Raw genomic sequence first — 13,175 nt, 5'->3', positions numbered from 1 at the left:
CATTGCCATGCGTCCACGTTACAAGGCTGTGCAGCCGTCTGTGGTCTGTAGGCAGCCTGAGGTTCGGTTACCTTTATGTGATGCAGAAGGGGCAAACTACAGGCATCAGGGATGCCTGCCATCCTGGCAGGGATGGCATGGCCACTGAGTCAGGGAAACCCTCTATATTCACCTCTTGGAAATCTGCTACCTGCAGCGTTTTCCTGAATCACATTCCTTTGCACATGAGACTCAGAACTGAATCTGTAAAATTGGGATATGTCAGGCTGAAAAGAGGTATATGGTATTATTAAGTGTGACAGGAAGCATCATTAGATGAATAAGAAATGTGGCTTCATTCAGACTGATACTATACTTTGGTCTTTGGCTAAAGTCTTTGTTTCCTTCCCCCCAAAATTTTCACTTTAAAGGGATAATTCTTCATGAAGTTATCAAGTCCCTCTTTATTTCTCAATCAATTCTCATGTACTGCAGACTGAAGTATCCCATAGCAGGTATTGCTAATTCATCCTGCGATCACAGGAAATAAGGCACTTCAGATGTCCTTTTATTTTGCTTTTCTTGCTTTGTCATCTGGTTATATTTTGTGTATCCTAGAGTCAAATGTAGTCCTGGAGCATAAAGCAGTGACACTAGCAGAGAACGGAAACTTGGCCTAATCTTGCACAATAATATCCTTTTAGTTCATTTTGTTTACTTTATCTGATAACCAGGAACTACTTAACAAGATGCTCATTTACTATCTAGTTTGCTTCACATGTTTGAAGTATAAAATTCTATCACTCGCTATTAGAACAAATGTCCTATCTTCCGTGAGCTAATCTTGTATGGCAGATGCACTGTCTTAAATGTATAAATCTACTTGAAAACCAATCTGATAAAATTTTATGCCTGCAAAATGATGATTCACTTATATCAATGTACTTGTCACTCAGACCTTTAAAAAATACATATAATACCACAGAGTTGGGTGGGTGCTGAAAATATGCAAGACCTTGATAATAGGAAAACATTAGCCACAAAGTGTAAAGGAGAAACACCAATTAAAAAAAACAGTACCGATCCAAAGTTCCCTAGTCTGTACACCGTATATTACGAAAAGGAACATGTAAGCTTTTGGTCTTAGGGTGCTACGGCAGCTACCTCGTGGATGATGGCAGGATTTCAGTTTAACTGGGGATATCTTACTCATCTTCCCAATTTTGATATCCACACTGTTTATAAAGACAAACATGGCTTAGGCCTTATGAATCAATATTTTAACACTGGTGTCAAAGTTTAACTGATGTAGCTGTTCTGTTTAAACATTATGCTACCTCCAAAGTATCCCCTTCTGAAAAGATTAGTCTCACTTTCTAAGCTATCTCTGGGGACAGGTTAACTACATAAAATTTTGCTTAATATGCTTAAAATTATAATTGCTTTATGTGATTTTGTTGCTGATTGGAGGTGTGGTGAACTTTAACCTTTGCATTGAAGTCCATGTATTTTTTATGTTTGTATCCACGCAATGAATTCCCTGAAAGACACAACAATGTTGCAGTGTAAGCCAAACTCAGCATTAAAGTCATTTTTCCTAAATCATACATGGACACAATGGCAAGAAATGGTTCTTTCTGTCCCTCTGCTATGGATAAAATAATTTCCCACAAGACTTCATACTAAATCAGGTGTACCTTGCACCAGTCATTCCTGCAGACAACCTCTGAAGAGGTGAACACATCTGACTTACAATAACAACTACATCATCTTTGAATGGAGCAGATCCCTGCAGCAGCGAAGTCTCTCTGCTCTGCACTCATGGAAATCAAGAATTAAGTTCATTTTCCTTCTACGTCAGTAATCTGGGTGGGGGTTTTCGCAAACTTCTACAGAAGCAAGGCTTATGGAAAAACAGTTTTCATACATTCCTTAAATCTTCATAAAATTCAGTGGCGAGATACAAGAGAGGGACGCAAATTAGTGCTCCCTCAAACGGAAAAACATCTAAAATTGAACTGTTACATGTTCTGTGTGTATGCAGAGTTTCACATTAGCCATACTATGGGCCCGATGATGGCATCACAGAGATACAGACACCTCTGGTTACTGCTGTGAAGTGTAGTTGGGGGACAACACATACAGTGCAGAGGAATCCAGGTTTCATCCCTTCACTGTTTGTGGAACAGCTTGTTTTATTTGGCAGAAACTATTCCTGGAGTCTGAAGTATTTAATAGAAATAGTCACAGTCTATCCACATTACTTAAGTCGATGGTAGGATAGTCAGGAGTTAACAAAATTACTTCTATTCAGTGTTTAATAATTGATACTTACCAGTATTAAGAGTAGATGAATTAAGTCAATATAATTTATTTGGCAAGGCACGTAAAAGTGACTTCAATGAAATTTAATCAGGAATTAATTTAACCCCATAGCAATAAATTTTAGTATCTACTTGCCATTCAGAAACCTTATTCTGGAACATTAAATAGATGCATCAGTGCTTTGCTGGATTTCATAAATTTGAGATCATAATTTACAGCTATGATGCAATGCCAGCACTCTGTATTCGTCCCTTAACTTTGTTAAAATAAAGTTTAGAATGACTGGAAATGTTAAAAGCAGGATCAGTAAGAGCATTATTTGCAATAGAAACAAAAAATATTCCTACTTCATTTTAATTCAGCTGTGTTCATGTGGAAATCCACATTTCATTCTCAATAAATGCTACAGCAGAATTCTACTAATACTCTCCAACTAAAAGATTCTGGTCATCTTTTTACAGAAATTCATTTGGGGCCTGGTCCAAACCTCGTGAAAGTCAATACACATAATTGCATTTGCTTTCATGAATCAATTTGACACTAACCAGACCAACGAAACGTAAAGGAGAGGACTTCGGTATAACAAAACTGCAAAAATGTACATCGAGTTCCAGTGGAGTAAATATTTTTAGAGAGACACCCTATTACTGCTAAAGGAACCATGAGCTGAGCAACAAAAGATAATAATAGGTATAGGAAATTTCTTATCTGTGTTCTCAGGCAGTGAGAAAAAGTCAATGGATGTTATCTGTGAAAACACAAGATCGAGTTAAAAAAAAAAAAACGTGCAACATAGCAAAGAGGATGCGAATAACCAAGGCTGCCCCTTTGAGCCTGAGGAGGTGGGAGAGGAGCACTGGAACCAGCCGGTCCTGAGCCACTATTTGACCAAAAGAAAAGGCATGAAGTGAGTCCCGCTAAGGACCAAGAAACTCAGCTGGATCCATTGACTCCTGGTGGTAGGGGCCCTTGGGGGTAGCTTTAGTCAGGGGAAGTAACCTTGTGTTGTGCTGCTTGGTGAAGTTTGCATTTCAGATAATAAACTGTGCCTGAGGGAAGGGCCTTAAAGAGGCTTGGGTGTGGTACCGGATTTTTTCCCTGGCTGGTGAGGGAGCCTGCCAGTTTACAAAAATATAGGGGCTTAGCAAATACTGTGTGCTTGTACGAGACTTCCTTCACCTTGGAATAAAGACATGACACTTTCCAGTATTTTAAAGCAGACTTGACACATTATCTTTGAATGCATATCAAGAAAAATGATCACCTCTCAAAAAGAAGAGGAAAAAGAGATTGATTGTGATCCATTGATTTGAATTTGTTAAGAAAACCTGTATGTTGAAAGGTAACTATTCCTCAACCAGAAAAAATGCTTGTCTGAGGTTATAAACTCTTTGGAAAAAGAACCATCTTTATTTTTTCTGTATTTTTACCCTACTGAGTACAGCATGGTTCTTCTGCGGGACTGGCACACAACAGTAATAGCAGTAAAACATTGGTATCTCAAAGATGGATATAAACACATATATATTTATGATCAACCAAAAGACTGTCAATGTATTGAAAGTCCAGGTGTAATCTTACAGCAGTTTTGCATTTGTATGAGTTATATGACTTCTGCAGGCTTCTGAAATAAATTAACTTTGTTCAAATGAGAGTCATTTCTTGAATCTGCAGACACCTTTAATGTGGCTGCACATTATATTTGCAGAATTCAAAACTTCCACTTCGTAACCTGGATGCAACTACCATATCTTTTTTTAAAAAAATTCTGTTCAGGTATAGACCCAGAGGAACTGATTTTCCTGTCTCTTACAACATGCACTCATTCTGAGAAGCATCCCAAGCTATGTGTGAAATAGTAGAAAACTGTATTACTTACCAATGTAAGTTAAAGAAGCCTTAATTAGTCACACTGGTTCTGAGCTTCCAAGGCACAAAATGAGCTCTTGAAATCTTTTGGGGATGTTTTTCTATTGAAAATAACCAGGGAAAAATCAACAAATGAGAATGGAGAGAAAAAATGTAGCCATGAGAAAGATGTATACATGAAGAAAAGAAAATAATAATTGAGGGAAGTCAAAACGGTTGCATATATTTCCTTCAGTAAGGGCAAAATCTGTTAAACTAGGTCTACATTCAGTTTTACCCAAACAGATTGCTAGTCTTTATGCTATCCTGTCTCTCTGATTGGAAGCTAAAGTTGTCTCTTACAGCGCATGATATCAGTAGCAAAAAGTAAAACACAGGCAGACTTTCAATATAGTTTAAATGTGATCTCTTTGCATCAGCAACGTTGAGGAGAAAGTTACACTGTTTTAGCTGGTGAATGGATGAACGTGTTGCTTTGATGTAACAAGTTTTATTCCATGAGAATGTTCAAACAAACAATCTGTTCAAGTTGTAAGCAATGTGATTATTTATAGTCTGAGTCTGATACAGACCTAACACACTTACTGTGTGAACAGTAAATACTTTGTGAGGGTAAGAAAGTGAAAAAAGTGGTGTTTGCAAGCACTGCCACATGGTGTACAGCATTTGCTGAGAATGATAATGCAACATCTCCTCCAGATCCCCACAGGATGTGTATTCTTGTTATTTCAGGGTCTCTTCCAAATTTATTTGACATTATTGTAGGATTCACATAAAATTCAATGGATTTCGGTCCTTAGCTTGTCATGTAAAATACTGGCTCAATACAGAGCTTATATTCGGAGAGGTGAAATAAAACCTTCCTATTCCCACACCCTGAATAAGCACTTTCACCCTGTTTAAGATCATTCCAAAAATAACAGGAAGCAGGCAGATAATAGGTACTATCTGGCCTAACATTATAATTGCAGCCCCAGGGAAGGAGAGAATAATGGATTCTTCTATACCCATTTTCCCCATGACTGAATCTTCAAGGAAAAGGGACATTTGTAATAATAAAGATTCCAAATCTTTAAATAATTGCCTTTTAAAAGCCAACTGATTAAATAATTACTTAAAAATCAATAATTTCTACCAGTTCTATGCAGTACATACATAGTTGTTTACTATTTACTTTGTTTCCCTTCTTAACTTGAGGGATAAATGTCTAATGAAAAACAAAGTACAGAGAGATTTGTATAACCACAGCTCAGCAGATGAGTGGAGAAAAGTAAGCGTGTGCTTCAAAATGTAGATCTCAGTTGTCAGAGCATGCTTATAATTGCTCTTTATTAGGCTTTCTGCTGGTAGGAGTTAGGGGTCCTCCACAGGGGCTGGGAAGGCATGAGCGGCAAGGGAAGCCGGACTGCCGCGCTCGTTCTGGATCCATCCATCCGTCCGTCCATTCCGTCCATCCGTCCATCTGTCCTCTGTGAGTATAACCAGCTACAGGTACATTCCCGAATGTTGCAGAGCTCTTATATTAGCAGAGTTTGTGCCTTCAGCTGGTGATTTCCTGCTGTTTGTCAGTGACCTTGGCTTCACCCTTAACGACTGCGGTGAGCCCCAGCTTACCTGTTTGTAGTTCAGCAGCCTCTTGTGAACTAAACTTAGCCTGGAAAACCAGAAAGTGAAGCCAGCACCCAGCCTTTCAAGTGGTGAGGTGGCTGGAGGTAGAACGACAATGTTGCCGTGACTCACTGGCAGGAGAGTCAGACAGGATCGCGGGAAGAAGCAAGGGTCAGACACTGGCCTTCAGGTGTCTGTCTGTCTGTGAGGGGGGGACAGACATGGGTGATCTGCACGCAGCTGTGTAAGACCATCGTCTTAACGGTGCAATCATGACTTACGACAGTCCCTTCTGATAAAGGATTATAGCTAAGACACCGTCAATCAAAAAAAAATTAGCTATATGCAAGAAACTTTTTTTTTCGTTGTTTGATTCATGGACGTGAGAATTCACGTAACAATATTTCTCAAAGAGTGTCCCCATTCATTAGTGTAAATTTGTTCTCCTGAGCACCAAGTGGTTGGTTATGCAATTTTAGTGTGACGATTCCTGGGGGATTTGTACACCGTCAACAATAAGGGCTCTATGCTCATCAAATACATGGCCTGCAGATGATCAGAGAATATGTTTCAGCCCTCACCTCACACTATCTTGCTAAACTTGTCTGGGCTGAGGAAACTTGTTTTTGCTCTTCCCTGTGGGCCTCCCACTAAGAAACAAAAATGAAATTATTTCAGTATTTCCATCTCTGCTCTCACAACCCACCTGATTCTGAAAAATCAAAACATCTCCCCTCAAAAAATCGCAAAATGAAACAGTGATCTCCACAAAAGCAAGAAAACATTTACAAAAAGATGAATGAAACCTCTGGTCTGTGTGCAGAAGACAAAAAGTAATCTATCAAGAACAATATGTGTGATTTGTTTAACTAGAAATACTGCACTTCATTATGCTTCATTCAACAGCCAGTGAAGACTGTGAGGCTTTTCCTGGTAACACCAGTGAGAGCTGGAAGACAATGCTTTATGTTCATTTATGACCCACGCACAGGTTCCTGCTGATTTTCTACTTAGCTCCCACATTCAGTAATAATGGAACTACCTTTAACCTTGAGGCAGCTATCATCTTCATGCGAATTAAACTTACCTGTACATGGTTTCTCTGCAAGTTTATTGTTCCTTTCTGACAAACTTTCTTTTCTGTCTTCTCCAGGAATACTGATCATCTTACAGATTATAAATCAAGAAGAGACTAAGGTTATCACATAATCTGGCCTCCTACATAAACCATCTGAATCAGTTCTTATTTGAATTGGTGCGTGGCTTTTAGATGTATTGTTTTATCCTGATCTCATGAGTAAACGCTTCAAAGCCAGAAAAAAAAGGCCGAGGCCTGCATCCAGAAACCCCTGACCACTCTGTTCTGCCTCCCTTTCTATGACAGGTCTTTTGGGCTACATTTATACTTCTAAGTAAAACAGAGTGGAGACTGTGCTTTGGCCTGGAAGACACATGACATGGCTTGAATCCAGGTCCGAAAATCCCCACCACCATCCCCAACAGATTCATTTTATCCAGACCTCCTAATGGGAAAGGTTCACGTAACATGCTGTGCACTTAGCAACACCCACACATTTTCCAGGGTAGTAGTGCTAGTTGGCAAGGGCCAAAGTTATGCTTGGAAGTGTGCTAAAACTGTAAAAGTATCAGCAACTGCAGAAGGGTGCATGAGTGTGAGCTCTGACCCTGTTTTATTTGCATGTGTAAGAAAAGCTCAGTGACCTTTATCTAAGCTTGCAGTCATTCTCTTAGGTTTCTCCATCTGCAATTTACTTCTCTGTCATTTATGCAACACTCCCTGTGTACATACTCCCTTCACTCCTCCTTTCTATTTGTCTTGACTACTGTGTATCTAATAAACTTGTCTAGTTTGTTAGTACACCCTACTGCAGTCTGGGGGCCTCAGGATCTCCAAGATGTGCGCTCTTACAGTTTCAACCTGCATCCCAGTTCTTGCATATTTTGTTTCCTGTTTGTTCCCCCAAGTAAATATGTGATGTGGTAGCTATCCTTAAAAGCAGGCTAACACCTAGCTGAGATGACTGTACGTGCTGAGGAAATGGACAAGTGTTGTCCATCCTGAGTGATGGTAGGTTGGTTTTACTCCAAATGAAAACAATGTGTGAGGGAACAGTCACAGCTTTGGTGCATACGATCGTGAGATCGTGGTAAATATAATAAAATGACAAAGTAGCATTTTGAGAATTGAAAATCCTGAGCATTTATGGGAAGGTGAATGATTCTGAAGGAGACAAACTGGTCACAACTCTATACAGTTGTCTTCTGAAGCTGTCTTAAAATCAACCTTATTTCTGGACTATGAGGGTGGAAATCACGATTTACTATGTAAATGACCTTTCAGTATGAATTTGAGTATAGTGTTAATTTTTATGGCATTGAATTTTCTCCACAGGTTCAGGCAGGCAGAGGAGACCATCCATTGTTCCCATTCATGTGGGGGGGATAATAGAAAGTATTTGAAATTTGTATTTAGTCATCTGAGCATCTTTTGGTTTTTGTCGGTATTTCTCATGGTTTGGGGGTCTTTTCGGCAGTACCTTTCTTTCAAAAAGCGTCATGTCCTCTAGCAAAAAGTAATGATGTGAGAAGACCCAACCCTTCAAGCTGAGATACTTGAACATTGAGAGACACCTACTGATACCATCCTAGTTTTATCTGGCTGTTTAGGGAGGAAGGAGGGAGTTCTTGTCTGTTGCTGCCCAATCATAATTCTGTCATGATGGTGGTGAGTTTTCTTCTCAGGTAGGCAGGAGATGTCACTTCCTTCTTCACTCAATATGTCTGAAGGCAGGGAATGAGGTCTTAGGAAAGATGTTCACAGTACTTGAATGAGGGGCAGCTCCAAGCAAAAAAACGTGTGGATACAGCTGCTACTGGGATCCCAAGGTAGGATAGGAATGTGGTACAGAGTTTGGGGCTGTAGTTTTTGGGAGAGAGCTAAGGAGTAGGAGTCATGGCATGTGAGGATATGGCTAGGGCCTCAAATTACCTTAATGGAGGTAATTGACTTCAGTGCTTAAAATGTGTTCTTTTTTGCTAGCTAGTAACTAACTTCTTTAAAGCCAGCTAATTTTCTTTTCAAGGTCCTACACTGGACCTCTGACACTCATACAAAGTCAGACATGATTCACGTTACTTTTGAGACTACTTCAAACATAGATGCAGGTGGCATCATGATAGTGTTGGATGTCACCCTCTGCAAGATGTGCCTTTCTCAAAACCACAGTCTGCCTTTGTGGTTGTTGTTTTAGAAGCAGCCCTTCAGCTGGTGTTATCACATGATGACACAAAGTGTGGGAAATGAGACAGTCAACAGGTGCTAAGAGACCTTGAATACTAGAAGCAAGAAAAAAAAAAAGAAAGAAAAGAAAGACTAAAGTTAGGCCAAGGAGATACAAAAGCACCAAAAGTTTTGAAAATTATTTTCAAGGTAAAAAGAACCCAAGCCAAGAGAATTATGGGTCATTCTGGCTAGGCCAGAGGAAACACTATGCGAGAACAATGTATTTATAGCCCATATCTTCATGTGGTTATAAGATTTCCCTACTCTATTACATCAGACTTTCTCTAGGACTAAGTAGAACAAAACTTTATTTACTGCTCTTTATTTGGAAGGTTTTGCTTGCAACAGTAAAGCCATGCAACACTTTGTTGTTTTAGTTGTTGCTTTTTCAGTGAAAACAGTTTCAGCACATGGGTTCCAGGGCAACCATAGGGTCTGGAGCAAACTCAGTCCTAGAGTTGTTGAAAAGTTAGGGTAGATACTGTAAGTCAAGTGTAATAAATTTTCTCTTTATTTTTTAGCCTGATTTCCTAAGGAAATGAGGATTTGATTGTGCTATCTGTCCAGAGGTCTGTCTATCTCTTCCTTTGTATGTCTCCTGCCCCATACCTTCTGATTTCACTGGCCAGTTTCTAGAAATTTCAAAGCGTGACAAGTATCATCTCAATGATAATTATGATCCTAAGTGTTTCTTGGAATTCAGCTCCTAGGTGGAATACCATCCCACATTAATACTGCAGTAGAGCAAAAGGAAGCAGTTACAAAAAATATTTGCCTCGTTGGCCAATGAGCCTGCACATAGTGGCTGGCCACCAAGCACATCAGTATCTCCAGGTCAGCCATGATATCAACATCTCCTTCGCACTGGAGGTGTTGATGGAATTATTGTTGAGCAGGGGCTATTGTGGTGGAAATGGTTAAGGGACAAAGGATTCAGATCTGTAGGAAACCAGCAATTCCTTTGCTTATGGAACCACCTATTAATTACACATAAAAAACCTCTCTGGAATCAGAAATATTCAGCATGCAGTAGGCTATTCAATAAGCATATGCATGAAGAAGTACCCCAAATGCATCTTTAAATGCAATTAAATATGTGTACAAAATAGCTAAGGAATATGTTGATATGTTTATGCATCAATTCTAAACATTCAAATGCTTACTTGCGTATACAAATACAAGGTACGATTACAGCACTTGTAATATAGGCACCCAGAAAATTTCATTATCATTTTAGTTTGATTAGCATTATCAATTTTCTCCAGACTACTGACAGAAATCTCAAGTCCAATTAAAAAAGAATAACTGTCCCAGAAGTATTTTAATATATTGTGTATATATATATTTACCAAAGACTTTCAAAATTAGTACAAGACCAAAATTGAACATAATTAATTGTAAGAATATATGTTTCAAAGCAAAGACTGATAATGAAAGGTATCTTCTGAAACAAAGGCTGAAACAAACTTTCAGTCCAAGACATTGTTTTTTCATTGCTATCACCAGTGGGGCACATGGTCCATCGTGGCTTCTCTGCCAACTCTTTTTTTTTATGAGTCAGCAGGGGATCAAAAGTCTGTCAAACAACAGAAAAGAGATAACACATCTGTAGACCACACTGTTTCATATGTGCCTCTACAGCTTTATTCTAACGTGCCAGAGGAGGAGAATCAAAATGACTGCTTCCTCAAGTCCAGCCACGTGCCACTCTGTGCAAGCCTTGGTGAGTTGGACAAAAGGGCAAAACTGTCTGTAAATGAGATTAGCATTAACAAGGGCAGTGGGGAGTCAGCTTGGTCACTGCTGCAGATTAGCCCGTGCTCCCGGCTGCTCTACCCAGCAGAGACGCCGTGGTGCCCCAGGAGCTGTTCCCCAAGACGTGCTTATTCCACCTACGGCAAACCCTTGGATTTCACTCCAAGAATGCCAGGAGGGAGAAGTGTGGGGGCAACTACTGGCAAAACTGCATTACAGCTTTAATCTTACTGATTTTAAATTGAACCTGCATAAAGGATCAGGCCCTCTATGTAAAAGACTGTATTGTACTGGTGAAGAATATTTCTCCCCAGATCAACAAACCAGCAATGAATTACTCTAAAATGAAGTCATTACCTTAAAATTAAGCAATAATTAATTTCTTTAAAAATATCTACAGCAAATTTAAAAAATGCTTTTTTAAAATATTTTAATTTCTAAAGAAATGTTCAGAGAAACTTTCTGGCCCTTTTATGATATATGTTCACATCTTCCAGATGTGACTGCAGCTATAAGGAATAACATTGATAGATCACATTTATTAGGTGCAATTCTGCACTAATAGTTAAAACAATGAAAAATTCCAAAGATAAGCTTGTCATGTACCATACAGAAAAGAAGATTAAAAAACAAGTCAAATGGAAAATCATCTTTAAAATCATCAGGAAGACTCTTCCCCAGAGACTGAGTACAGTCAAAATAAAAAATTCTACCGAATAATTAACAGGTGTTATTGAAAATGGGGTGGAGTGGTTTTAGGCTTATATCCTGAAGGAAGTAGCATGGTACCACACGAAATCATGCATTACAGGAAAATGAAATCCCACCCACCTAGCTGCTGTTGAACCTCTAAGAACTGCCATTGCACAGGTGGTTAATAAGGCAGGAGCTAAGAAGGAAGTCTGGAGCACAACTGCATCCTTCTATTTAAAAGAGTTTCAGCATTGCTCCAGCAGACAGCTAAAATCGTCCTGGCAATGTTATAGGCAGTAATGTCAACGAGCAGTATTGCTGCTACAGTCTACATGAGAATCCAGATCCAAAGCTCAGTGAAGTCAAATGTGAGTGGGCTTCAGTGGGCATTGGATTAGGTCCAGGTTGCACGAGGCAGAGAAGCTGCACTCAGGGCCTGGGAAGGGAAGAAGCCCACACAACCCATCCTATAGCAACCAGCAAGAGAGTGCTTCTTGAGTACCTACACGTAGATTGCTGTCTCAAAACACTGTAATCCAAAGGTGAGTTCAGCTCTTTGTTTCGACAATTCAAAGCTTGTAATAGACGAACTGAAAGGGGTACAGAACATAGCGTTGCACGATTAGCTAGTATGACAGACTGAACCATATGTGCTCATAGTATGGACTGCTGTAGAAGACTAATACAAAGTAATGTCCTGAATAACTGACAATAAAAAAACAAACACCAGAAGGTATTCTTTGAGAAAAATACCTGCGTGACATATGAAAACTCTGACCACAGTATGAGTCACTGCAAGTGACTTCTGATGATTCACTGCCATTTTTTAAAACTCTGATAACAATCTCTAGTTGTTTCCAAAAACTTTTTTTTTTTTGCAAACAAATGGCTTGGGCAGCTTTTCATATCAAAAGCCTGCAATTTAACTTTCTTCTTCTTAAGCCTCTAAACAGCTGTATTAGTGGGCTGTAGTAGGTTAAGATTGCTTACATTTCTTGCTCCTCATATCTTGGAAGGCTATTTCTAGTGTGGAGCATCAAGGTCTTGACTGCTCCATCTCCGACTGTAAATTACTTGTAATTCCAGTGGTGGTGGTCATCTCCCAGGAACCGCACCAAGGAAACAGAGCTCATGCTAGTAGACCACTGGAATGCCACCAGATTACATCTCTTGGTTACTAACATGGCCTCTGAGTAGTGGCTCGTGCCTTACTTACGCAGGAATGTTTAGTCACTTGCTTACACCAGTATCATTGCTCAGATAAAAATAGCTCAGGGGACGTTCTGTCAGGTACGAGAATGTTCCTCCTAGTCAAGCATGAATCCCTTTCCAAATGACATAATATAAACTGAAAAAAAAAGTTTTTCCATATCAGAAAGAGACAGTTGTGGGTTGTTTGAGTCTAGCTAAATCAAAGTAATTTGACACATTCAGCAGTGCCCATGTGGACAGAGTTTAGCAGTGAAAGACTTGGCTCTACAATTACTAGTCCTCTTGACAGTTCCCACAGTCTTCTGTCCTAAACCTTTTCTTTCGTTACTTGATCTGAATTTAGGCATGGTAAAAAAATGTCCCAGCAGTCTCAAGGTATCCAGACAAATTTTGCAGGCAACACTTTTAAAAATTGACATTATACAGTTTT

The sequence above is a fragment of the Gymnogyps californianus genome, chromosome 3, assembly GCF_018139145.2.
Source record: "Gymnogyps californianus isolate 813 chromosome 3, ASM1813914v2, whole genome shotgun sequence".
NCBI classification, from domain to species: Eukaryota; Metazoa; Chordata; class Aves; order Accipitriformes; family Cathartidae; genus Gymnogyps; species Gymnogyps californianus.
This window is presented reverse-complemented; position numbering follows the sequence as displayed.